Source organism: Ambystoma mexicanum, chromosome 10 (assembly GCF_040938575.1).
Source record: "Ambystoma mexicanum isolate Mex_15411 chromosome 10, UKY_AmexF1_1, whole genome shotgun sequence".
Classification (NCBI taxonomy): domain Eukaryota; kingdom Metazoa; phylum Chordata; class Amphibia; order Caudata; family Ambystomatidae; genus Ambystoma; species Ambystoma mexicanum.
In genome coordinates this window covers 1,404,754,510-1,404,778,639 of record NC_090932.1, presented here as the reverse complement: position 1 = coordinate 1,404,778,639, position 24,130 = coordinate 1,404,754,510, and the positions used below count along the sequence as shown (strand labels likewise).

The following is a 24,130-nucleotide window of genomic DNA, read 5'->3' as shown; positions in this document are numbered from 1 at the left end:
CGAGTTTTGGCTGGTGGCAGTGGATACTACTTTTTATATTCAACCGTGAATATTTTCCTATGTGATTTCCCATTGATTTAGGCTACTATCTTTATTTAATTATTTAAGGTAGCCTCAAACATACGGCCGGTTTACTTAATTAATATTAATTCTCCGGTTGGTATTTTTTGCCAAAACTTGATTCTAAAATGGCGTTTGTGTTCTCTTCTGTGACTCCAACCCAAGTCGAGCCCTTTGTTCCACTTTTTGGCGGGCTTCTCCACAGAAGCCCTCCAAAGTGGTGCCACTATGTCTGGGGTACTTAGGCGGGGTGGAGGGGAATTTAGGCACCCTGGACTGAATTGCCTAGGCAACTCAAGTAACACTCCGTCCTGATTGGCCCAAGTGGTGAGCCGGCCGGCTCACCACTTAGCATGTTTGAGTGATAGCTAGGCTGAGTGAATGGGGGTTTGCTGCATAAAAGCAGGGCTTTGGGGACTGGAACTTCAGAAGTCGCCACAGGACCTAAGAATCCGATGAGGGAGAAGCTGAGCCGACCTGCCATGACACCACGACCGGTGGAGCCCTGCTGGACCGTCTCACCCCTTTTCCCAACAACAGAGGAGATCTCCCGCCGGAGAATCTTCTTCCTTTGACTGGTGGGGATAACCAGTTTCACCGTCTTTTCGCTTTCCCGACGTAGCTCGTGGCCGCCTTGCCCGTGCTAAGCACCCCGGCAACCGGGAAACCACGTTTTACCATGACCGCGAGATAAAGGTACCACCTTTTACCGGAAAACTCTGCGACTGGTTTCTGCCCTGGTAGTGCAACGACCTGCATCTTTCCTCCACGTCGAGATCTTCTCTTCCCCTGGACGACGCGCAACTTGCAACCACTACCAGGAACAACTGCCACCGCTGGAGGATCCTTCCCACTTAAGGTACGGTGCCCCGCCTGGCTTCCCTTGCAACCGACTGTATGGGGTAGATTTAGCCCCCGGCTTTCGAACCTGGGTTAGCCTGGAACAGCCTGGCTAAACTTTTCTAAGCCTCTCTAAACTCTTTCCTGAACTCTCTGCAAGACTTTCTAAGCCTAGTGTAACTGTGTGATCTTGGGCGCATTTGTGCTCTGCTCTCTCTAAGAGTGGGCCCAGCCTTTGGACTTTGGCTCACCAGTGACTTTTTGCTCTCTGTCTTGCTAATAGTGTTCCTGAATCGTAGAGTGGTGTAATCCTGCATATTCTGTCTTTTTCCCTCCCTTTTTCACAACCTTAGTAGAGTGCAATCTAGTTAAGCGCTCACCTCTGTATGAAAATAAGTGGTGTCTTACTGTGATTTTCTAATAAGGGAAAAAGGGGTGTATATATCATAATAGTAACTGTTTTTAGAATATTTTACAATAAGAGTGCTGGAGTGTTTCACTGTGTGTTTATAAATAAATAATTATATACTTTGATACCAAAGCTCTGGTCAGTGTTTGCTTGTATCATTGTATCTGAGTGCCTATTGAGTATACTTTGCATACTGCCTAACTCTTCTTGAGGGAAGTCTGACTGCTCAGCCACAGCTACCAGGTAAATCTGGGTGGTACAGACTACTACCAAGTGGGTTTACTGCTAACACCTGTAGTCTTAAATCTTTTGCAGTGGTCCCTAAGGGAACTGCACAGGTTTCTGTCTAACAGGGAGTGTGAAGGTGTAAAGTAGGGAGGCCCCACTGTAAAGACAGCAATCAGGATTTTCTGTCAGTGTTCGAGGTGCGGTAGAGTTTCATCTTCAGACTTCATAGCTTTGCTGGGTATTGTAAAGAAGAAAGTCTTGCTATTCCACTCCACCTGTAGTTAGCAGGGTATAGCATCGCATATTTCAGATTGTTGTCTTGCAGCCATTTCTTGACCGACAGGAAGGATTTCCTCTCTTACTAAACGACCACTGAAAAATCCATATATATATATATATATATATATATATATATTCTGCTGGATCCCAATATCAGATTCCACTGTTCACGAGCCGCTCGGAGGATCGCATCTCAGTCTCGGTAGTTAAGGATGCGAGCAATGGTGGGCCGTGGAGGTGCCCCAGGTCTAGGTTTATGGGGGCCAGGGATCTATGTCCACGTTCAACTGCAAACTGCGGTGACAGCATTGGGTTCCCCAGGAGTGGGAGAAGGGTCATCTCTATCCATTGTTCCAAGGATGTTTCGTTGTTGCTCTCCGGAACTCCTATGACTCGGATATTATTGCTTTGGGACCTCGATTCCAAGTCGTTGTTCTTCTTTTCCACCTGGAGCACTCGCTTGGAGAGTGTAGCAAGCTCATTCCTCATGATGGACACGTCATCCTCCACCGTCCCCACTCGTGTTTCAGCCTCCACTAAACGCTTATCGTTCCCATCCATATGGATTTTGATCGAGTCTATAGTGCTGGTCATATCATCAAGTTTGGTGTGCACCTTAGCAAATACCTCCTGCGTGCACACAAACATATGCTGAGTTTCAGTGCCCTCCAGTGGCGTCGCCTCCATTTCCATGTCCGTAGTTGCTCCACTAGAGGTTGATGGCCTAGGAGTGGATTTGGCGTATTGGCTCATGGAGCGTTGGTTTTTTGCACTCCCTTTTGTCATACATTGTAAGGGTAGGGAAGATGATCCAGTGGCTGTCAAGCACCTGACTCTAGTGGCCCACTGTGTGATGGCAGCAACAGGTTAATTTCCACCTGCCTGCGGCGAGAGTGTGGGTAGTGAGGATAGACACGCTCTTTCTTGAGCTGCGGGACAAGTCGGTGCGGTCACACTGGGTCTTAAGAGGGCCTTCTTGCAAGGCTAAGTGTGTCAAGTGTAGAGCAGTGTCGGGTGTCCCATGCAGACCTGGCAGGCAGTTATATTATGCGCATGAACCACCCACCTGTAACCTTGGCCATCAGTGCTAGAGCCACAATTGGGGCAACACTGGATTACTGCAACATCCTACTCCTTGGCACTTCCGCGAACAACATCAACAGACTGCAAATCGCACAAAACAATGCCCTTAGAGCAGCCCTCAGCATCCCCAAGAGAGAACATACCTCCCAGGCAAGAAAGGATGCCCACTGGCTCCCGATCAAAGAGCACTTAACCTTCAAAGCCCTCACAATCACACACAGATGCCTTTCCCAGACAGCGCCAGCCTATCTAGTAGAGCGAATACACCATGCGCCAACCCACAGACTTAAACGCAACAAATACTCACACCAACTTCCAATCCCAACTTTCAATAGAGCCAAAGCCGGTGGAACCAGCTTTGAAGTCCTAGCCCCTAAAGCCTGGAACTCACTTCCGCCCAGTCTTAGAAACAAAGAATCCCATCTCACATTCAGAAAAGCGCTAAAAGCAAAGCTGTTCAACTAAACTGTGTACCATCCTTTATTGCCTCCCACACTGTTCCACTGTAACCACAGAACACCCTTGTTAGGGAGAATTCTCATTTATGGCTAATTTCCCTCACCTAGTGAGTCCCCCAGCAGCTTTGCTGGACTTCTGGAGTTTATTTTTTTCCACTTGGTAAGAGTGTGAGCTTTTCCCCCACTCTTACCTGTGTTTTGCCATGTGTATTTCTATGTTTTTGTGATTGTGGACTCTGAAGTACACCACTTCAGTAGCCCCCTTCTTTTTGTGTCTCACACAGCACCTTCAGTGCCGTGGCACAGGGTTGTCTTTGAGACTTCCCCCGACTCCATTTCTGAGGCTGACTACAGTCCCCCAGAAAAGGGTAAAGTTGCCATTAATTTTACTTAGTCAATCTACCACAGATCCAGTACACCCCAACTTCCATGGAGTACTGGAAATGGGTTAATTAGTATCCCTTTTTATCTGTACCTCCTAGAGCATTGTTTCGCTCTTTTAACATTTAGACTTGGCTGGTGGCAGTGGTATCTACCCTAACTTTTCTACTATATTAGATAAACGTGGTATTGTTCTTGGCTATTATATTAGCCTCGAACATAAACCCGCTTGACCAAATTGTCTTTATTTTGGCTCCGGTTGGGTTTATTCGCCATTTCTTTTTGTTAAAGTCCTTCTTGTGTTTTACTTTGCGCGGCAAACTAGGTTTGCCTTCTTTGTTCACCGTCTTTTGGCGGGCTTCTGCTCAGAAGCCCTCCACCAGGCCTCTGGGTGTCTAGGTGGGCTGAATGTGAGGGAGGGGTGTCACCCCCTGCACAGGGTATCCTCGGAAACCCAAGTCACACTTTGCCATGATTGGCTGAGGTGGTTGTCCAGGCTGGAAAACCCCCCTGCTGGGTGATTGACAGCCAGGCTGTGTGAATGGGGGTTTTGCGCATAAAAGACAGGTCTCTTGGGCTAGAAGTCAGAGAGTCGCCACTGGAACTACAAGGAACCGAAGAGAAGCGGATAGAACAACGGCTGCTGCAACTACCCCGTCCCGGGGAAAGCCCTGCTGCAGTCCTGAGCTATCTACCCTTCAACGACTCGGAGAAGATCCAGTCCGTAGTCTTCTTCCCTTGAGCCTGGTGGGGATAACCAGCTCATCTTCCACAGCCAGAGGATCCTCTTCCTTGGTCGAAATCGCTGCACACTGCTGTAGTGGTCCGGATAGCCATTTGAAGAGCCTCTCCTGTTTTTAAGGAGCGCACCTTTTATTCCTTGTCGCTGCTGCCGGCCTCATCCCTCTGTGGTGCAGACCACCTTCAGACGTCCTCCTACACAAAGAAGCTCCAGGAACCGTGGGTCTGCGGGAAACCAACAGGAACAACTGCCAGGGCACTAGCTGAACCATTGGAATAAGGTACTGTGTTCTGCTTGAGGAAACTGGGTGAACTCCTTTTCTTCATCTTCAAGGCTTGCCCTTGTCTTCCCTCCTTATAACTTTTGCTTCCGAACATTGACAATATCAAAGCACTTTTGGCTACGTTGAATCGCGAACTGTCTGACTTTGTGATCTTCGGCAACAGGCCCCCGGTGTCACTTGACCCTGGCTCCGGCCCTTTGACTTTTGAACTCCTGTCTCTGAGTGTTTTCTCGATTCTGTCTGCCTAACCAAAATATTGCCTGTGATTTTTGCCTCCAACTCCCTCTGGGTATCTCAGGTGCTAAGTGTGTTTTGCCCCGGTAGCATTTCATGTCACGGATACGCGTTTATTTAGTAGACCGAACTGTCAAAAAGTGATCGCAATCGTATTCGCGGTAACATGTTTTATTCGTAACACCGGTTCATTCAAACATAGGGTACTTACCTTGAGACATACTGTATAAAGTGAATTGGTTAGTTGTAGTATATTTAATGTGTGGTTTTTGTTTAAGTTTAATAGAAGTGTTGTGTTTATAACGAATGGTTTAAAAATAAATTTACTTATATTTTTCTACCTGAAACCTTGAGTCAGTGTGTGCTTGAGTCACAGTAATTCTGGTCCCTTTGTGTAATCTCTGCTCATATACTCTTGAGATAAGCCTGGCTGCTCTGCCACTGCTACCACTCTGACATAGTACTACAGGCTTGTACCAAAGGTAAAACTTGTATTGCCACCTGTAGTCTTAATGGTGTGTAGTGGTCCCTAAGGACACTGCACAGGATTCTGCCTAACAACCCTTTTTTAAAATTATAATAATAAACATGTTTTTGCCTGTATCCACTGTTAATATCATGCACCAAGTTTTTCTGTAACAGCGCCACGATGCCCACGGGCCGCGCGGCGCTTAATAAATCCAAATAAATAAATGGACTGGCCCCCATGGGCAGCAGCTCTGTTATCTTTGAGGTGGTCGCCAATGTGCATCCGGGGGGACAGCGGAGCCAAGACATTGTTAGTTATGAGGATGCGTGAGGTTGGTCTTGTAGTCTCTGCCCATTGGATACTGCACAGGATGGAGGGTGCTAGCGTTGTTTAGGCCTGCAGGGTGCTCTGCGGAAAGGCTTTAGTGACTGATATGCAGGTGGGACCCCCTTAATACAGGGCGCTCCAATCACGGCTTATGTGCTCCGACCTCCCCAACTTAAAGCATTTGTGATCCCAACCAAAGGCAGTGGAGGTGTCGGGGGCCTTATTTCGTTGATCTGCCACACAGAGGGGGAAACAGGCTGGTGTCCCTCCACCCTCCGTGAGGGCGTGAGTGTTGAGGATATGTGCGCTGTGGGGTCAGTTGGCGTGATCACCCTGGGCCACAGTTGGGCCCTCTTTGCAAAACAAAGCATGCCAATTGCTGAAAAGTACTACAATTGCGTGTAGGCCTGGCGGCCAAGCAGTGTGCTCACTCACCGCTGCAGCTACCAGCAGTCACCAATGTTCCCCCAGTGGGGGTGTGGGGCGGATCAACGGTGTTGGCCAGGGGGGTTTGCGGTGTTGGTGCTGCTGTCCCCACAGTCTCCTACCGGCTCTGCTCGCTAGGAACTGTGTAGTTTGTTGAAGTGATGTTGTCGCTGGGCAGGATGCACCCTTAGTGTGTTGGGTGCTTTCAGCCGTAGCGTCCTTGGTCCGGCTTCCACCGCAGGGCGTAGAGATATTTCCAGCCGTTGGCGGGGGACGGCCGCCACTAGTGTACTCAGCCGGATGTTGGGGGGATGCTGAGGTGCACAGCCTGGCGCCAATGTTCTCCGCGCTCCGGGTGCTGTAGCAGGGCCGGTCCCCATGCCGCGATGGGAGGTGTCGGTCCCGTTGCGCCTTCTATCCCTCACTGCCACCCAGGGCAGACCGCCCGATCCCAGCTCCTCGGCTGCTGTTCAGGACCGTAGTGGGATCATATTGTTAAGTGGGTCTGGGGGCCGATCGCCCGCTCAGGGAAGTTGCAGGATAAGTAAAAGGAGACTGATTCACGGGTGCAGGAGCTCTAACTGAGAGCCGCCATCTTAAGCGCCATGCAACAGCGCCCCCCTGGATGATTTTCTAAACTGAGTTCAGAGTGTTAGAATCTGTGGTGTCCTTACCTGTGACAGGTAGAAGTAGTTGTGTTCCGTCAGCATAGTTTGTGTAGGAAGTGCCCCTGACATCTACAAGGTCAAAGAGGGGTTTGGTAAAGATACGGTATAGGGTCAGTGACATGCATAAGCCTTGGTGTACGCCACAGATAACCGGGGGCTGAGGCAATGGCTGAGAAACCTCTCATGGATTTGTTGGATAGAAAGTAGGAGATCTAGTCAGTAACTTCAGTAGAGAACTGTGCTGCGGATTGGAGGTGTTGGCATAGGATTTGCTGGTTCACAAGATCAAATGCCACAGACAAGTGCAACAGGAGGAAGAGGGCAATCTTGCTAGAATCTTTGATTTCGGTCTAGAAGAGCCGTTTATGTACAGTCGCCTGGTCTAAATCCTGATTGCCTCAGGCCCAGGAGGTTGTTGGATTCAAGATGAGATTGAATCTGAACGTAAATTGCACGGTCCAGGATTTTGAGGAGGAAAGGTACAGTGATCATGGAGTGGTAGTTGGTGGGGATAGATGTGTTTTTAAACAAAATAATGGTAGAACCCATGTATCCCTCAGGTTGGTTGGTACTGAGCAAGAGGAGATCAAGGTATTGATGAGTGTGGAAATGAAAGGAGCAAGTACTTACACACAGTCCTTGATGACTGGGGCTGAGCACAAATCTCCTTGACATCTGAAGGGTTGAAGACCTTTCATGATCTGGATGACCTCGTCTTTTGAGACTGGTTTGAAGTTGAAGAGCAGAGAGTTTGCGGGTGGGGCAGGAGCCAATGGGGCAGACGGCCACAGGGTCAGATGCCACGGGGGCAGGGTCCTCTAAGGAGCCACTGCTCAATATTCTTTTCTTCAGCACTATTTTGTTTTGCAGCAGAATGATTTTGTCTAACAGGCCGTTTTGAATGTTGGTGCACCAAGTGCTCTATTTGGTACAACTGGTTGCTGAAGGTACAGGTGATTTTAACTCACGTAATATTGCAGAGGTCCCTGGCGCTAGAGTTTACATTGTTAATTCTAGTATTGAAGGAGGAACGTTTTGCTAGTAGAATTGATTGTTTGTAGGTGTTAGTTGGGGAGGTGAATAGCCTGTAAAGACGGGAGGGGGTATCTGTACGGTTCTGTCATATCCTCGACACCCGTTTTTTGGACAGGTGTTTTTCCGAACAATTTTTGCCAAAGAAACTGACATTTTGTTTTTATTTATGGGGTGTACCCCCCAAACATCCCCATCACCATCTATTTTTTACTGTTCGCGACCCCCCCACAACCATTTATATACCCTTTCTTACCTCCCCCCAAAAAATAGTTTTTTCAGCAGAATGTTTTAAAAAAAAAACAGGTGCCGATGATAGGACATCGTATCATCTGTACTTTGTGTTGAGGCAGGGAAACCCCTCTTAGCATTAAGGCTACCAAGGCCTTTCCCGACCCTGCATTTTTCATTTAATGTAAGTCTCTATCCAGAAAAATGCCAGCCTTGTGTCTGAGTCTAACTTCTACACCCTCACACAACCATGAGGCGGTTCCTTCCACCTGCATTCTCTGGAACGGTTATATTCCAGCAAAGCCAATACATCTCCAATGTTCCCCCTAGAAAACACTGCTGCCTGCCACTATCCTATCATCCCCTTTCTCTCCCAGCATACAGTGGCATTCAATCTACTAATTAAACCGTACAACTCTTTGGACTGTGCACTGGCTGGGGTCGGGGATTGGGGGGTCATCCTTTCATCTCCCACAGTCGATCACGTTGTAAACCCTTAGAAAGTAGCAAGACGCCAAAGCATCCACCCGCTTTAGGGTGCCATTGCTGGTCACTAGCGTGTGTGCTACAGCTAGTTAATAGAGTGCACACAATTAGGCATTTCTGAAATTTCTGAATAATTACCCTGATCAATTACATTTCTTTTTTTTGCCATTTTAAGTTTATTAAAAACATATTCAACATTGTACCATTAATTATAATAACAATGCACTTCCCCATTCAAAAGAAAGGGCGCCAAGGCTGTACATTCACGTTAAACCTGATAAGAAACTCAGTCCCCTGGTACATTACTATGAATAAGAAACTGTGAAACAATTGTATCAATACCAAAATCCTAAACAAATGTAAATAATACTTGTCCAAAATTAGCCTCATGAATATAAAAACAGGTGCAAAATATGGTGTGTTGTATGTTTCCGGATACATATCGTAAAGCTAGCTTCATAGATTATATTAGGAAGAAAGAGGACATCTCGTGCGACTTATGGTGAATGTTGCTGTTGTCATGATTACTCACAAAAGTTATTAGAGGGCTCCAATCAGCCAAGAATTGTGCCATTTCTCCCCTCAATGCCCCATCAATTTTCGAAATGGCAGCCACATACCACACCCGCGTCCACTATTTTTCATGTCAGGCGCAAGCTTGGGGTTTCCAGTTTTTTGCTATAATCGGGCGTGCTGCAACCAGAAAGTGAGTGATCAGTCTAGAACTTCTGGCATTTAGCTTGTACTGGCCCTGAGTGTCTTCATTGCCCAAGAGCAAAACCAAGGTGTCGATTTCTAGCTCCAATCCACATATTTCCCTGATCTGGGCAACCACATCCTCCCAGAATCCCTGGACTTGGGAGAAGCTTCACCACATATGGAAAAAGGAGCAGAGTGATATACCCACTTCTCCAGCACCGGGAGGAAAGGTTCGGGTTAAATTTGTGCAACCGTTTTGGAGTGAGGTACCATCAGCAAAGCTGCTTAAAGCTGTTTTCCCTGAGGTTTACCGCCTGGGATGTCCCGTTTGCCCTTGTCCAGATATTGTACCACGCCAGGTCATCAATGGGCCTCCCTAAGTGCTCTTCCCATCTAATCATGTTGCCCTATGGGGGTTCAAACCTGGTCGCATTCAGTACCTTGTAAAGGGACGGAAGTCGGGCTGGCAGGGGAGTCCCCTATAAATAGGTCCACAAAGTGAGTTGTTTCCCGCTTCCCCCGAGTTGCTACATTCGTTCTTGCCACCCAACGTCTGAACTGCAGGTACTAAAATCTGTCTGCGTCTTCAACCATGTAGGCCTGTTTACACTGCTCAAATGTGAGAGGATGGTCATCTCTGTATGCCTGGCCCAGCCTAACCAGCCCCTTCACTGGACAAATTGCCCTGTATGCATCCCAGGAGGGAACTCAGTGTTGTTCCAGAGATCCATCATTGGTTAGGGGAAGGTGGTGGTGCGTATTTGCACGCTGCTTTAGCACAACACTCCAGTGTGGCCCTAGACATCAGAAGCCCCTGCCGCCCCCGCTTGTGTATCCTGGGGGATTGCCAACACCATTGGTGGAGGGTGGTCCAAAGGTGTCTTGCTCAATTGTTATCCAGTGTTTGGGGGTGTGTGTACCTGTCTGGCTTTTCAGAATGGGATCCAACTTGGCTGCATACAGGTAGCTTTCAGTATCAGCCACCGCCAATCCCCCCGTGCCCTTGACTGCCATTAGTGTGTGCCTAGCTACCATCAGAGATTTCCTGGCCCAAATAAACTGACATACATGGGACTGCAGGTCTTTCAGTGCCGCCCTCGGAATCCAAACTTGTAATGCCTGGAATGCATGGAGTAGGCACGGTATCTGGGTCATCTTGACCATTGTTATTCTCCCCAACCAAGAAATTTGAGTCCCCCCCCGTACCAGATCTGGCTTGGCCTTAGCATACAGCGACAGAATAATGTCAGGTGCTTTTCTAATAATCCACAATGACATACAAGGTTGAGGAAACGTGATATTCAAAAACAAATCCAACCTGAAATTAGTCAAGGTGGATTAAGTAGCAAGACAACATTCAGCTTACATGTATTCAAAGAGCAGACTTCTAGACAACCCCCAATATAGGTCTCCACAGCACACCCTCTAACTACTTGAAACTCAAATATTTCTAATCTACTCTCCAGACACTGGGCCTCATTACACGGATTGCGGTAAGGGAATAACGATACCAGTAAGGGAATACCGGTATCATTAAAAACCCTTCCCAATTACGACCTGGCCAACCGCAATTAGTGGCACCGCTAAGAACGGTGCCACTAATAGCGGCTAGTCCACGGGCGCGCAACCCCTTATCCCGTAAATAGCGGCATGCCGCTATTAGCACACCATCACAAGCCAGCGGACATGCTAATAGCGGCATGGAACAGCCCCAAAAAGCCCATACCGGCATGGCGTAAATACCGGCATCGCGAACCACCCGCTAAGAGAAATGAGCAGTCTTCCCACCTGCCACAGGTGGACACAATCGGCACAGGTGGAGGCAATGGAGACTGTGACAGCACAAAAGGAGCACACCACACCCCTTCCCACACCAAGATGGTTCCAATACTAGCAGCATTACATGGGTTGGAGGACATGATTGCATTGCAGCACCAACAATAATGGGCAGCACAGAGGAGACGCAGGAGGAGGAGACGCAGGAGGAGGAGACGAAGGAGGAGGAGGAGGAGGAGGAGGAGGAGGAGGAGGGAGAGAGAGACAGGGGCAGCAAGCCCCACCGGTGCACCTAGTAATACCACAGAGGCAGCCAGCAATCCGCAGGATCCGAGCCAGTCCATTCAACCTAACCCCTGAGCAGATACACACCCTGTACCGTCTGGACTGGGATACCATCACCAGCATCGTGGACATGATACATGACGACATTGTGAGCCTCATAGACATCCGAACTGCCATCCCCCCTCTACTGAAGGTGGCAACTGTGCTCCACTTCCTGGCCAGAGGCACCTACCAGCATACAGTAGGGCAGATGCATGGCATCTCACAACCAGTATTCTCACGCACGCTGACTCAGGTGCTCGATGCCCTCCTCAAGCACACAAGTGACCACATATCCCTGCCACGGACTGCCCAGGAGATCTCCCACACCAAAGTTGGCTTCTATTCACTGGCAGGCATCCCAAGTTGCATCGGGGCCATCGACTGCACCCATGTGGAATTGGTGGTCCCACATTACAATGAAGCAGTCTACCGAAACAGAAAGCAATTCCACTCCAATGTCCAAATGGTATGTGACTCAAACAAGATAATCACACATTGTTGTGCCCTATATCCCGGATCCACCCATGATTCAATGGTCCTGCGGAACTCAACGATACCACGCTACATGGAGCGACAAACCGGACAACGTTCGTGGCTACTTGGTGAGTAGCAGGGCAAGCAAATGGCAGTGTGATGTGGGTTGTGATTGGGGGGGGGGATGCATACTCCAACTGGGTGTGATTGGGGGGGGGAGATGCATACTCCAACTGGGTGTGGACTGTCGTCTGTAGAACAAATGGACATACAGGTGTAGGCCAATGTCCACCAAGGCAGGCCACAATTGACCGGAAACAAAACAACATGCAATTTGAAGCAGCACAACATTGAAAACAATCCAAGATGCCAAACATGACACATCCATCCAATGCACATCATACCACACCCCATATGACACAAATCAGCAACATGGCACCAATATGCAATTAGAAAATTTGCGCTGCACAACATCACTACAGCTATGCGCCCTTGAGTGCATGCGAAGGGATCACCTCTAGCCATTGTACTGAACCACACCCCACACCACTACTGAAGTGACGCTTCACAGCATGGCGACATCGATTTCAGAATGGCAGTACATTAGCAGTGTGGTACCAATTTTGCCTGTGCCCAGGAACACCTAAGACCTGTCCACACCCAGGACATGGCAATTACTGGCGGAGGCATGCATGGTGCATGTCCACTTGCAGGGACTAGCGCACCTTCTCACATTGCGGTTACACAGATAGTCTCCATGCATGCTGGGATTCGTGGATGGCAATCACAATGCAAACTGGATTAGTGTGATATGTACAGGTTGGACTTGAGGTGAACAGTAACAAGTCCCCATTGTTCCACCCATTCAGGTGATGCTAGCTATCCCCTGAAGAGGTGGCTCCTTATCCCTGTACGGAACCCACAGAACAGGCACGAAGAGGAATACAATCGTGCACATACCCATACCCGCCTCGTGATTGAGCAGACATTTGGCCTTTTGAAGAAACGGTTCCGGTGCCTAAGCAGGTCGGGTGGGGCTCTCCTGTACGGCCATGAGAAGGTGGCCAAGATCACCATGACATGTCATGCTGCACATTTTGTGCATCAGATGGAATGTGCCACTGCCCCCTGACGTCGAAATGCAACCACCTGATGAGGATGATGATGGGGATGAGGAGGGAGGGGACGGGGCTGCAGGTCATGCAAGAGGCGATGCCCAGGAGGGACGCAATGTGCGTCAGCATCTGATCAACCAAATATTCTGAATCACATGGTTCAACTCTGTTGGATGGATGTGGGTATTAGTGCACTGGTGTTTGTGGTGAAGCGCACAATGGGCCCTGTCCCCCAATAAAGTTCACATACACAATGATGAAGTCCAAGCCTGTGTCTTAACTTGTCACCAGTGTATTAAACATATTTTGAGAAGAAAAAGTGCATGGCCCCGAATATGCAACCACCCTTTCCCCCCTCCCCCCACAACACTCCCAAAACACCTTTTCCCCCCTCCCCCACAACACTCCCAAAACACCCTTCCCCCCCTTCCCCCCACAACACTCCCAAAACACCCTTTCCCCCCTCCCCCCACAACACCCCCATGTGTGGCTTGCACAACGTTGGTGTCCTGCTGCACATGTGCCAGCTAGATCCTGCTGCCCCTACCTTCCATGCCCACCACCACCATTAGGAGGTTGGGAGGGTGTGCGCCTCATGGTGCGCAAGGAGCGGCGGCGGGGGCTTGTCTGCCTTGAACTTGCAGAGGAAGAGGTGCCTGGTTGTTCCTGTGGTGGTGGTGGGTACTGTCGGTCCATCGCGTCCGCTATGCGGGTGAGGACCTGCCTCAGTAGTGCCATCTCCTCGCAGAGCCTGTTGGTGCAGACTTCCATGCCCTCCCTCGACTGCCTAGCATTCTCCCTGAAATTCTCCCTCAGACGGGCTGCCTCATCTACGTGCTGGCCAACCAGTGCTGTAATATCCTCCTGGCGCTGCCTGATGGTGGCCAGGTCATGGCCACTGTGTCCAGCTCGTGGGGTGGCTGCTGCACCTTGGTGTATGTCTCGGCCATCAGGTGAGGGCACCTGTGGGCTCCAGCACCCTGCATGGTCTCGTCGCCAGACTGGCCATGGATATTGGATCGTGGTGTTGGCCGTGGGCTTGCTTCTCTGGATCATGGGGGGCTGGGGGTCTGCATTTGCATGGGCAAGTCACTGGTCTCCTCCACGTCAGACAGTGGCGCAGTGGCTGCTGCCTCACCAGTCAAACTGGTGGCAGCAGAGAGTGGGCCCTCCGTGGGTGTTTCCTGTGTTGGGGGGATCACAGCAGTGGGTGCAGCAATTGTTGCAGCCGTAGCTTCAGGTCTTGGTGCAGAGGCTCTCTTGCTGTATATGCCCCTCTGCAGGTGCTCACTCCTCCCTGTGCCCCTTGATGTGGTGGCGGTGTTCCCTGTCTCCTGTGCCCTGGCTTGTTTTTTGGCAGAGGGAGCCTGTGTTGCAGTGTCCTGCTCTTTGCTGTCGGTCTGTGAGCCTGTGGGGGACAAATAGGGGGATGGCATTGTTGATGGTTCAACGTGCTTCATGCAGATTGTGTTCATCATGCTGTTCTGTGCATTGGGACTTCATTAGTGGGCATTCAGGTCATGGGGCTGTTGGGTGGGTCATCCATGCATGGGTCTGTGTGGCACGTGTCTGTGGTGATGCGTGCATGTGTGTGTGTTGGGGTGTGACACTGACATGGGCAGGTTTGTGTGCATGTATGTTTGTGGCTGCATACATGAGGTGATTCTGGGCTCACATTTGGGGGTGCCTCACCTTTCACAGTGCATTGTTTCATGTGTACACAAACCTCCATCGGATGTTGTGGGCGCACCACGCTCCATGTCCCCGACTCCCTCTATGGATTCTACACCAATCGTGCTGGCGCAGGTCTCCTCCCACTCCCTGAGTTTGATGGGGGATTCAGCGGCACCTCCTGTGGCCATGGCCAGCTTACGATTTGCAGACAGTATGCTGCGGACCCGGAGGCGGAGATCGTCCCACCGCTTCCTGCAATCTTTAACGGTGCGGGTGGTGGTGCCCACCGCACTGACTTTCTGGTCCACCTCTGCCCAGATGGCCTTTTTTTTAATCAGGGTCTCACGCCGCATGTCAATCGCAAAGACAACATCCGCGTTTGCAGCAAGGGTCTCCTTCAGCATGATCAGCTCCTCATTTGTGAATTTCTCCTTGCGCTGGCGATCTGCGGTTTTCTTGATTGCCTTGGGCATTGTGAAGGGATCCTTGATGCTTTGGTATGGCACTGGTGTGGAAATAGATCCTAGGGGCAGAGGATGGCAATGGATTGTGTTTTTAAAGATGGCCGCCATGCTCTTTCCCGTTCCTGTGCGATGACGCTATTTCTGTTTCCGCAATTTTACAGTCACTGCTAATAGCGGTGACCACTATTTGCGTGTTGCTGGAGGTCGGAAGTTCTATCAGTGCTTTCGTTGGTGCCGCTAAGCGTCTTTTTGGGGTCTTTAGCAACATGGCGGTAGGGTCATTACCGGCATGGTGCTGTGCTCGTGTCCGCGTACTCGTAATGGCACGCAATTAGCGGCCTCTTGCCAAGGCGGACACGTTAATAGCGCCATGCTGTAAGGGAAGTATTTTACCGCGTTCCGTGTAATGAGGCCCAATATATTGTTGTTGGAATAGCTTTGTTTAAATGCCTTCATCAGTGTTACAAAAGACCGGTCCCTATATTGATGAACAAAGAGTCGCAGGTTACTGATGCGTCTCATCACTTTGGCATGCACTTCGTTACAGCTTTACTTGATGCCAGTTGACTGCTGAAATCAATAACAAAATAAGAAAACTCAGACTTGTTCTAGCGCACCATGTCTCCAAGTGGAGGAGGAAACATTTGAAAAGACTGCCGTTAATTAGTTAATATTTACCTCCCGGGAATGGTTCTTAGCATAGTGGTTGACTACCGTCAAACTTCTCTGAAAACTTGTGGCTCTGTGATCTGAAAGAGCTAGCTAGCTATGACATCCACATATACCACATAAGACATATGCTTAATACCTAATTTAGGGGGAAATTATTTGAAACCTGTAAAGCCTTGCCTATTTCTGCTATATATAAAATAAAGAGCATTGTTACAACACACCTGTGTTGGTAAATGAACCATTGGCAGCCATTTTCACTCTAACCGAAGTAGCAGTACCAAATAAGATAATCTTTAGAAGACCTGATCTTTCCATCATTGAACAATTTTTTTCCCATAGAAATTGCCTGTTAACACCATCGTATGTTGCCCTGAAATCTAGAAATACTGTTTACACATAAGAGGATTTCCAAAGCTCAAGTCCTTGTTATGCAGTACAGACAACAAACCATTGTAGTTGGTAGACATTGATCACCTGAAGCCAGACTCTTCCACGGGTAGAATCTGTTGGGCAAATTCCCAGGTCCTAAACTCATGGAGGAGTTGAAAAGATCTTACGTAAACTGTCCAGGAGGGCTATCAAACAATAGCTCCCAAGATCCATTCTACTCTTTAAGATCGGGACAAAAGAACATTCAATCCTGGTAGGTGGCAGAGTGCCAGTATGTACCACATTTACAAACGGTTTGTACAACAGCTGAGCCCAAAAACCTGAAGATGAAAAAAGATAACTTAAACCAAGATATCACTGTAGGAATGTCATCCACTGTAAGCTCAAAATGGTTAACAGGCAAATAACTGGGGGGTATTTTCCAAAAGGATCACTTATAAACTGCTCCCATACATAGAAAGCAATCTGATTAAGTTGAACTAAGTCCAAAGTAATCTCCCGGACCAAACCACTGCTATCTTTCCTTCCTAAAACCTGAAGCATGTCCATAAATTTTCATAATAAGCCCTTACGGGGTTAATAACCACTGAACAGGTTATCATGCCTTGTTCTTTCGAGAGAGGGGCGCCTGCTACCTTTTTTGTATTTTTGAAAGGAACTTGGGGTTGGTCACCCTAGGTTACCTTGGGGGCAACCAGACGTGGACTCCCTGCTCACTGTGCTTAGAGAGGCTCAGCTTCACCTCACTGATGATGCCCAACAAGGCTGAAACACGTGTATGGGGTTGCTGATGGTACACTTGTTCAGAGAGGAATTGCCATAGCATTTCGGTGCTGGACTGCCCTTGTGGGCGGGACAAAGACTGATATGCAAATGGATATTTCCCATCTGTGAAGGTACAGTGAGCAAAAAGCAATGGCTGCAAACTCTCAATGTGGTTAATAACCACTGAACAGGTTATCATGCCTTGTTCTTTCGAGAGAGGGGCACCTGCTAACTTTTTTGTACCTTACGTTTGTATGTTTTGAACCATTTCTTGTATTTTTGCTTGAATTTTATTTTTATTTATTTAGATTCTCCAATGTTAGTTTCCTGGTCAATTTTCCTGCTATAGGTCAAACCATTTAATTGTCTCTTAAGTGTGCTGTCCAGTCTGCAGTGTTTGCTGGTCACTCTTCGCTTGCTGTTGCTGCCTTGGAGCTCCTTCTCTAACCAGCTCACCTTCATCTTCGGTTTCCTTTGCGAAGCGTGCTGTCAAGTGTGTGTCCAGCCTGCTGTGCGCGGGCCGAGGCAGCCGGCGCTGTTTTATGTTGCGGTGCCTCCGGTGAGTTCAACAGACTGACTTGTGGGTTCATTAACCTGTACACTTGTATAGGGGTACACTAGAGACTGTGGGGTTACCCTTCCTTTGATCTAGGCACCCTGCGCTTTTCCCCATGCTCTGCTGGAACACACCTTAACACACTTCAACACACTTTAACTAATTACTTTAATCGTTGCAATCATGAGACTGGGCCTTGGAAGCCAATCCGCTCAGGAGGATCAATTGGAGCTTACAGCTCCACAATGCAATTGTAGCACGATTATCCATGCCTCCTTGCCAGCCAACTCTATCCAACTACCAAACCCTCAAGAGGAACGGATTGTGGCCACCCTAATAAAAAATGTGAGTGGCAACTACCATCAACCGGTAATGAATATAGGGTCTGAGACTGCAGTAAATGAGAAAGTTCCAACAACTGGCGCCAAACGTTCTGGAACTTCGGCTTTTTTAATGAAGTCATGCCTGGTCCTTAATACACCCAGGCCAAATACTACTTACTCGCCTATTGCAGAAAATAGAATTACAGATTATTATTTTCCCAGATCTATAGGAACCAGTACTGAAATTAAATCTGTTGCTCCAGTCAAAGGAATTGCAATGCTGGACTATTCCATCATGGCAGAGCTGAGTGCCACGGTCACGGTAAAAGATCTTACCGACCTTCGCATAATTGAATTCGCAGATTTGGCTTTGGAAAACAACTTGGACTCTGGCTCAGCTTCAGACTGTATTGTTGGAAGTGTAATCCAACAAACATGCGATGCATCCAACGCGAGCTCGCCAACTGAACTAACTAACATTATTGATAATTACTCAATTACTAATGGTCCAGATGGGCATGCACAAATCAGTACCAAGTCATCATTTAAAGCTGCAGAACTCTCTGGGGACGCCGCAATTTATCACTCCTTACGAGAGATTGACGAGAGAATGTGCCTGCCCCACCTGACTGTTTCTGCGCTCAATATGGTTCTGAGCTCTTTCGTGACTTTATACAACAATATATGGAACGAACTGAAAGCCAATACTTTAATTTTGTCTGAGGTCAATGTTAACCTTGAAGCAGTAGGATCAGGCTATCGGCTACAGCCGATCCAAGACCACCTGACCGTGAGGGGTGCATGGCAACCCAGGGAAAGTGCCCCGAATTGCCAGATCTCATCATTATTGATGATCACTCAGTGGAAACAGTCTCTGTTCACCCTCCAATTGCAGTGGCGGTCCAGCATCATAGATCTAACAAAGTTCCACTACTGCCTCACCCTTCTGCACAAGCGCTGAATGGATTGACCCCAATAAATAAGCACAGAATTGTAAATGATGCAACCAGGAAATTAAGCTCATCCTCATACTGGATCAGCCAGTCCGACGAGGTGGCAATTCATCCATCTAACACTGGCACAGCAATCAAATCAACCAAGGCAAAAATGTCTAGAATTGGCCTCTCGAAAAAATACGCAAAGTTCAAGTACTTTGATCCATAGTTTGCAAACAGGTGACTCTTTTAAGAAGCGCAATCTGTTCTTGAGTATTAAATCGTGGAATACTAGGGGGAGTCATCACCCATTTAATAATCCTGCCGCTATGTGTGTTTTAAAAGAAGAAAATTGTATCCTGCTGCAAGAAACTTGGTTGACTGAGGTCCCTGTGCTGGATTGTTTCCAGGTGTTTACCCAAGTGGCTAGACTGAGCAGGGGGGTAGAGCATCTGGAGTGCTCTTAATTGCCGTAGACTCAGTCTTGGGCACAACAGCTGCCCCCTTTCTTGATCTCCCCTATGGGGTTATGGCAATATCCTTAACATCTGAAAATGTGCACTTTAAACTCTTACTGCTTAATGTCTACTGGCATAATGGGGTTGCTAACCTTAACTTCTTTTTAACAATTATTACTGGCTATGCCCAATCATGGACAACAATTGACCCCAATTGAAGGGTCATTATAGTGGGAGACTTTAATGCGAATTGCTCTTTATAGGATTTGGGAAATGATCTTTCTGATATGTCATCTGATCTGTTCCCTCATAACTTCAAATCCCAAGTGGGAAGGAGCTGGTGCTTGGCTATGGAGTTGCTAGGGCTTTACGCCTTAAATGGGACTGTTTTTGGTAATAAAACTAATCAGCCAACATGGTACAGAAGTGATAGTTCATCGATTTTAGACTACATCTTTGTTGATTTCGGTCTGTTAAATTTTTGTACTATTTTTAACGTTTATAGGAATGATTGGAGTGATCATGTTATTTGAAAAGCTGCATTTAATATTTTCATAACTAGCAGGGAACGTATCAGACTGCCACATTTAAGATCTACCACCGCAGGTAACGGCATTTGATGGTCTGAGCCAATAATTGCAATTTTGAATTCAGATCTACATTCTATTATGCAATCTACCTCTTTAGAGTGGAAAATGGAGGCTTTCAATGTTTAGAAATTTGATGATTTTATGCTGGAAAAGGTTAATCGAGTAAGATCAAACCCTACGTTTAGAACAATTAAGCCCACTAAAACTGCACATAGTTACAACGAAGAGTTGGCTTTAGTAAAACATAATATGCAGATAGAGATTAGGAAAACTAAGGCCCTATCTATTGACTTGGAGACAAAATTAGCTTGCACTAAGAAAATAAAACAAAAATACAAGAATTACTGCAAGTCAAGTAGAGCTCGTATGATGCAGAGCGATGCCTAATGCATGCTCCGAATCTTGGTTAGCTGCAATGTGGGGCCCTTTTAGTCTCTGATTAATAATCAAGATGTTGCTCTCTCAATTTCTCAACTAAATGCGGTTCCAGAACAGCAATGGATTAAGTTCTTTTTGGACTTATATGGAACTGCTCCTAAGGATAATGACTCCCTGTGTAGGACCATACCATCTGATAATACCTGGTTGTTTGATTTTGATACAGAAGATATGTAAGACTTATTGAAAATATGTAAAAGGTCTTGGGCACCAGGCCCGAATGGCCTTACTAATAACACTTTTAAGGCTGATGTGTTTAATTGGGCAAATGTGCTATTTTTGCTATTTGAGAACATGCTCCACATTGGAGCTTTACCAGATTCATGGAGTACTGCCCATATTGTGCCAATATTTGAGAGACAGTAGGTCAGAGCCTAAAAACTATGGACCTATTGCCTTGATAGATGCTGACTGAAAGATCTTTGCCTCACTACTAACCCATTTGGAGAAATGGGTTGCCACTACACATAAGCTAAATAAATTACAGACCGGCTTCCGTATAGGATATTCTCCAGCATTGGGGTCTGGCATGGATTCACATGCTCATGAATATTCCCTGTCGTCAGACCGGGAATCCTCGGTAAAAGAAAAAACTGTTTCACTCTCGTTTATAAACTGTCTTTTTCCTATTAACCAATCACTGAGCTCTGCGTCATACTTCCCCCAGCCAATTACTTCCCTCTCCCTAAGCCCCTCCTCTGGCAGCCATGTTCATATTTTTACTGCTCGTCCAAATGGTGGGAGTCCTCGTGTTTCGCTCTTAGAGCTTTCTGCATTTTTGGCGCTTTTTTGCTAGGAAAATCCTATTTTTGTTTCATCAAGCCCATGTGCTTTATCGTTTCATCACCCGACTAACGGGGATCCGTTTTTTGGCATCTTTCATCACCCTTAAAGGGCAGAATCGTCGAGTGTTTCTTCTTTGAAGTTCCAGAAGGCCATTGGGCCTACACGGCACGGCAGATCATGTCGGAGGAGGAGGACGGGGTTCTGTTTTCAAGCTCTGCAACAGCTGCGGTTTGCTGAATGTTTTCGTAGAGGACAAGCATTCCCAGTGACTTTTTTGTCTTCACCCGACGCACAAGGAGGAAGACTGCAAGATTTTCTGTGGCTTTATAAAGTGCACGTTGATCGGCACAGCAGGCTGGCTGCTTGGCTCAAAGCCAAGGCCCCTGCTCCGTGTGGTTCACAGGGGCATGCCTCCTCCGGATCCAGCCAGAGCAGTCTTCTAAGTCCTTTGAGGGTGCTCCATACATGGGGGTCCAAGAGAAGGCCAAGCACCGCAAGTCCAGTTCTGTCAGGGTAACTGCGCAAGCGGGTCCCTTCGACTGCCAGGGCGTGTTTATCATCTCCAGCGGCCTCAATCTCCAGCCAACGCTCCATCAAAGAGAAAGTCAGCTACCCCAGGGAAGCTACGGGAGAAACCAGAGATGGCCAACCAACAGGAAAGGGTGGCCGACCTGCCCGTGAAGGCCCAGGTAATACAGGCTAAATTGTCTGCATCTATCGAGCTGGTGACGGCCACCCTTTCGAAGGCAAAAGGGGCTGACCCGGTCCAGGGAGCCCTGTGGCGTCCAGGGTGTCTCTTCCTCCCAGACGGGAGGCTTCGGCTAAACCAGCGGAAAGGACCCCGGAGAAGAGGATGCCATTCCTCAGCCCGAGGCCGACCCCTCAGGACCCAACAAAAAGGGGGTCGGGGGGGAAGTGGAAGAACTCCAAGGCACAGATATTTCTTATTCCGACATAGAGGATGAGGGTTCCGTCCACACCATACCGGAAGACGTTAGGGAAAACGATGGGATTGTCGAGGAGGTACCCGCCAGAGCTGACGATGACGTTGGCGGGGACGACATGGGCGCTGGGCCCAGTGACCCTACTCCTGCACCTCCCAGAGATCTGTCACATGATATTCTCTCGACCCTCCACACACTGGTGTCGGAGATTCAGAAGAGGATGTTCACTGCATCGCCACCCGCTCCACCGGCGATGACCCAGTTGACAGCAGGGCCACAACCGCCGAAGAACAGGAAGAGGCACTCTATGCCTCAACTCCAACCGCCGGTATCCTCCCCCCCTCTCCAGGGATACAGGGATGGACACCGACGACTGACACCGATGACGACAGTGGCATCTCTCTGCCGCCAAGGGCTTCTCGCCCGGATGAAGTGGGTTCTTTTCACTCGATCACCCGCGCTTCAGAAGTCTTCCAGCTCACAACGCAGGAGACGAAGGAGGGCTTCCTGTATCAATGCCGGCAGGCGAAAAGGAAGACCATTTTGGCAGTGCCCCGCCTGTATGACGTCTGGGATGAGGGACTGGCGTTGTAGTGTGGACAGGTCTATACTTGGCTGTGTACCACCCCATAAAAGTTCCCGAAGGCTGAGTCTATTCTTCTGAATTATGTTTTAGGGATCTGTAGGGGGGCATTTTGTAAAATATATAAGTACCTTGGCAGTATGAGGGATCTTGTCATTGCATTTGCCGTAAAAACTTAGATGAGAGTCCGGCAGTGTTTACAGCGTCCCCAAAGCTAACATTTATACCGGCGTCTGTCATTCCTACAGTGACCCAGTCAAACCAAACAAGAACCAAAACTCCCCCACCCCATACCCCGCCCTAACCCGAAGTACCTGTTGCACGAACATTTCTTTTTTTTTTTTTAAACTTTTGTTTATTGGCAAAAGGAAAGTCGAGACAGGAATAGCATAATTTGCACAGAAATACATACATTCACATTAGTACAGTCGGGTATTACAGCATACATTTTGGAATGGCTCAAGGAGGGGGGGTGCTGACAACTTAAGAGGAGGGGGGGGCAAGGCGCTCAGTCTTTATGGTGACGTGTCCGGAGGATCGGTCGGGGGCACCGGGCCCTCAATCTCATCCTTATTGTTCAAATAAGTGCAAAACTCCGTCCACACATTGTTTGGGCGAGACGGTGCGGGCAGAGATCCGATATATTCCTCCTCACAGGTTTGTACCCAGGTGAGGGCCTTCAACCACATTTCAAAGGTGGGGGGAGAGCGGCGTTTCCAACATTGCAAGATGCATCTTTTAGCAACCATAGCACCCACGTTCAAGAATTTAGACGTTTTTTTAACGTTTTCCCCGGTCCATATTCCAAACAACAGGGCCTGCGGGACGAGGTCTACGGGGGACCCAATTATTTCTGTGAGCGCTCTCGTTACCCCCAGCCAGAACGCACTCAACGCGGCACAGGACCAAAACATGTGCACATGATCTGCCTCTTCGGAGTTACATTTCGGGCACCTGTGGGTAGAAGAGCGTGTGAAGTTCGCTACTCTGAGCGGTGTGTAATAAAGTCTGTTGAGTAGTTTATATTGTATGCAGCAGAATCTTGCGCTTAGGGAGACTTTGCGTGTGTGCGCACACATGTTGTTCCACATATCGTCAGTGATTTCTGTTTCCAGCTCCCTTGCCCATGCTTCCCGTGGTTTTAGGGACGTGTTCTCCCGCTTTGCCAGCTGCATTTTATACAGGGAGGAGACTATACCCTTGCCACCCATGGAGTTTGCTATGAATTGGAGTTCGGGCGCGTCAGGGGGCTTGTTTGGGTACGATGGCCACATTGCCTGGACCGCCGCCCGTAGCCTAAAGTATTGTAGTAGCTCCAAAGCTGAGTTAGAGTGCCCGGGTTTCCATGTTTGGGGGGTAATGAATTTGCCCCCTGGATATATGTCTGTGAGTGCACGGTATCCCAGGGCTTCCCAGTGTTGGATGAAATGGTGGTCATGCGTGGGGGAGAGACCTGGGAATTGTCGCAGGGGTAGCCATTTGTAGTATGGGCGGTGCCCATTTGCTGGGTTCAAAATCATATTCC

General features: G+C 48.3%; 1 protein-coding gene across 1 annotated transcript in view; it reads left to right on the top strand.

Moving 5' to 3' along the window:
* The window catches only part of ACACB (acetyl-CoA carboxylase beta), a 3,851,763-nt gene that overhangs the window by 1,835,549 nt on the left and 1,992,084 nt on the right, over positions 1–24,130 (top strand). The gene's annotated exons all lie outside the window — the stretch shown is intronic.